Source organism: Mus caroli, unplaced genomic scaffold, assembly GCF_978045245.1.
Source record: "Mus caroli unplaced genomic scaffold, Mus_caroli_1 scaffold_1, whole genome shotgun sequence".
NCBI classification, from domain to species: Eukaryota; Metazoa; Chordata; class Mammalia; order Rodentia; family Muridae; genus Mus; species Mus caroli.
This window is the reverse complement of record NW_028227256.1, coordinates 133,024,176-133,028,123: the sequence shown is the minus strand read 5'-3', so window position 1 is coordinate 133,028,123 and position 3,948 is coordinate 133,024,176. Positions and strand designations below refer to the sequence as shown.

Here is a 3,948-nt window from a genome sequence, read left to right as displayed (position 1 = left end):
AGCTTCATCTGGCCACGCCCTCGCGGTGACGCGCTGCAGAGGGCGGTGCACAGGGTAGCGGGCAGATGTGGGAATCCTTTTGGAAGGCTCTAGCATGGAGTAGGCTGGTGAGAAAGGATTGCCAGGAAGGGCGGGGGCCGCCACGCTTAGAAAGTGGGAAGTTTGAGTGGGCCAGAAAACCTCCTCCTGTCAGCTACTGAGAATAACTCGAGAATCCGAGCAACTTGATATGGCGTAGTTAATATGCCAAATATTCATAGCTGCAGCACTCCGCCCCGCGCTGTGTAAACCAAAACTAAAACCAACCTTCAGTCTCCCTGGTTCCAACGGGTGGCCTTCACGTTGCCAACTTCTGGAACAGCCTGACAGGGCCCAGGACTTGCACTTCTGTTGGGGTGGGGAGGAAGTAGGACAGGAGAAGCAGGGAAATAGAGGTGAGGTTTTGGGTGGTTTTTTTTAAAAGATACATTTCGACCCAATATTTGATGCATACAAAATTAAATTTACCAGCTACGTTAAGTGTGAAAATACTAATAAAACAAAACTCTGACTTTATGTTGGCATAGTAAATTAATAAACGCTAAAGCATTTCTGTATCTATCGGATTCTACTTGCTTCGTTATGGTGTGTGGGTGTGTGTTCAGCTTGCCATTTTTGGTAGATACATTTGGCTGACAATGTTTTGTTTACCTTTTGGGCGTTATAAAAATAATACATACCATATATATTTATGTATGTGTAGTCTTCCAGGATTTGCTTTTAAAAAAAAAAGATTTATTTTATTTATATGAGTACACTGTAACTGTCTTCAGACACACCAGAAGAGGGCGTCAGATCTCATTACAGATGGTTGTGAACTACCATGTGGTGGCTGGGATTTGGACTCAGGACCTCTGGAAGAGCAGTCAGTGCTAACCGCTGAGCCACCTTTCCAGCCCCAGTATTTCCTCTTTTAACTTTTTTTTTTCTATGATTCACTGAAATGTACTATAGAAATTAACTTTACTGATCAGATAAATGGGATATTGTTCCTGTTAAGACTGTATTTAGTTTCATACCACATGTGAATATGGGAGCACGTTACATCCTTTGTCTATAGGACATACAGTAAATGTGTGCATTTTTCTGAGTTTGAGGGTTATAAACTTGCACTAACTCTTACCTGAGTTTGCTGACATGTAATTTGCCTATTCCCAATATAAATAAATACTCACTTTTGAACTTAATGTGTATTCATAACTTTATTATTTTTTTCTTATTTTGGTCTTCTAAGAAAGGGTCTCATGTCTGGCATTAGACTCATTATGTACCAGAGCATGGCCCTGAACTCCTGATCTTCCTGCCTCCACCTTCCAAGTGCTGGAGTTAACTGGCATGTGCCACATGGCCAGATTGTATCTTTTTCCTTAAGTCTCCTCCAATCATATAAACTCCTGCCCCTACAAAGCCAGGTTGCACCCCTGGTAACTGTAAGCAAGGCCCCCAGATCACTGTCGTTACGTCTAATAGAGAGTCCCCTTTGTCCCTTGGAGGCGCACTGTAAAGTCAGAGGATTTAGAGGTGTTCAGCTTTGAATTTTTCTCTAAAATTTTTTAAAATTGTCTTTGTTACTTGCAGATGAAGGTCAGAGCACAACGTTGGGAAGCCAGTTCTCTCTGCCTTGGTGAGGTAGCATCTCTTGTTTCTGCTATGTTGTGCATTCCACATAGATCAGTGCCTCATTCTGCCATCATCAGAGAAAGTTTTCTTCAGAGAGAGCGACAGAGACAGAGACTCAATCTCCATCAAACCCCTCTTCTCAGGGCTCAGAGAGCCAGGGAGAAGAGACAGAAAGATTGTAAGAACCAGAGATGACCCTAGGAAAACTGTCTTCCAGACACAACAGCACTGACACATATATATGAACTCCTAGAAATAGGATGCTCAGGGCCTGAATAGGTTCAAGACAGATGGAGTCCTAGAACAGAGAAGCAAGAAGACATGAGCTCCTATCCCTAAGAAGCTGTCTCCAACTGATACCTGCTTGCAAAGAAAAAAATAACTTTCTCCATTGGAGTCTCACAGGGTGTACAAGCCAGCCACCCTTAACAGTATGTCCCATGCCCAGCAGTGGATGACCAGATCAATGGTATTTTTGTAGACGTTTTGTCTCATATTACTTTGTTTCTGCATTTTATGTCTAACTAGTCTTTTGCTTATATATTACAGTTTCTAGTTTTGTGTTATTATAGGTTTTGGGTTTTGTGTGTCTGTGTTCCCTTTTTTCTCTCTTTTTTAAAAATTCTGGTTTGTTTGCCTATTTGTTTCCAAAAAGAAAGAGAGAAAGAATGGGATATAGTTGGTGGGTGGGGAGTTGGGAAGGATCTGGGAGGAGCTGAGAGAGGGGAGAACAAGATCACAGTATATGGTATGAAAAATTATTTTCAATCAAAATAATAATTCTTATTTTATGTTTTGTTTATAGGTATTTTATTTGCATGTATGTCTGTAAACCATATGTGTACAGTGCCCACAGAGGCCAGAAGAGGATGTTAGAACCCCTACAACTGGAGTTACAGAAGGTTGTGAGCTACCATGTGGGTGCTGGGAATGGAATGTGGGCCTGGGAGAGCAGCCAGTGTTCTTAATCACTGAAACATCTTCTCCAGCCCCTCCCTATGCTTTCGGTTTTAAAGTTGACTTTGAAAAGAATCAGACTCTGAGAAGTTTTGACGAATGAAGCATCCCTGCTCTTCACATGGGCACAGTTCACGTGCTTGGAGCAGGATTTGTGTTGTTGAACAGTGTGAGGATACATTATAGCATCCAAAGGCAAGGCTGTCCTTTCACGTATCCACAGAGCAATGCTCAAATTTAGGTAATTTAACACCGAAGCAATACTATGGCTGTGATTCAGTCTCTATTTAAAATTTGCCAGTTGTAGTCTAAGGCAGGCTCTCCCTCCCCAGCCCAGGCTGGATTGAAACTCTAAACACTGGGATGCCAGGCCTGTTTCTCCACTCTGGGTTCTCTTCCTGCTTCCTTTATGGAGTCTTTTGACGAGTAAAACTTAACAAGTTTAATGTACTTAGGTTTGTCTGTCTCTTCTTCTGTAGCTAGCAACTTTGATGTCCAAAAAGCCTTGCATATCCTAAAATGAAGATGTCTTTTCTTAGGATTTTTGGGAAGCTTTCGTTTTCTCGTTTATAGTTAAATCATGGCTCCACGTTGGAGTTAGTTTGTGTTTGCTATGAAGTAAGGATCCACTTCTTGATTAGAATGGAGAGGATGTGGACTTCAGTTGCAAGAGGGTAGTTGACTGAATAGTAGTTATTAAGTAGGACCTTTTCTCAAATGACTGTCAATGCTACATCTGGGATGCATCAATGTTTCAAAATGCCCTAGAATGTTCCAGGGCCCATTATTCTCCCCTATGTCATCTCTCCCAATGCCATTACCACCCTGTCTTATTACTATAGCATTATCACAGGTTTTGCTAGCTGGAAGAACATGTTCCCCCACTTTGACTTTCTCTAGGAGTTTCTTAATTATCTTTAATTAATCTTCAGTACAGCTTAGAATCAGTTTGTCCTTTTTCAATGCCTCGATGTGATGATGGTGTTTGGAAACACAGTATTTCTACAGAATGGTGAATGTTGAAAAATGACAGCTAGGTCTGACAGCACACCGCCATGATCCCAGCACTCGGGAGGGTAAAGCGCAGGGCAGGGGTCAAGAATTTGAAGCCAAGATGTGGAGGAGGAAGAAGAGGAGGAGGAATTTAATAGGGCAAACCTCTTCCATCTTTTTGAATACTGATCTTCAGATCTGTTCATCAGTTTGCCTCAAGTCCATCAATGGTTAAAAATAGACCAGCCGCTTTCCATGAAGATGGTAGGTCTGTTCTAGCCCTTTACTTTTATAAACTTGAAGACCAGTATTAGAAAAGCAACTTAAACGTTCATGTAT

General features: G+C 41.7%; 1 long non-coding RNA gene across 2 annotated transcripts; it reads left to right on the top strand.

The window, feature by feature from the left end:
• The first annotated feature begins 68 nt into the window (after positions 1–68).
• LOC110292864 (uncharacterized) lies at positions 69–3,035 on the top strand. 2 transcript variants are annotated; one of them, XR_015047841.1, is made up of 3 exons: positions 69–107; positions 1,618–2,128; positions 2,465–3,035. It is a non-coding gene; the product is annotated as an uncharacterized LOC110292864 (long non-coding RNA). The 2 variants fall into 2 exon arrangements; XR_002377754.2 differs by lacking the exon at positions 69–107 and adding an exon at positions 267–434.
• The last annotated feature ends 913 nt before the right edge of the window (positions 3,036–3,948 follow it).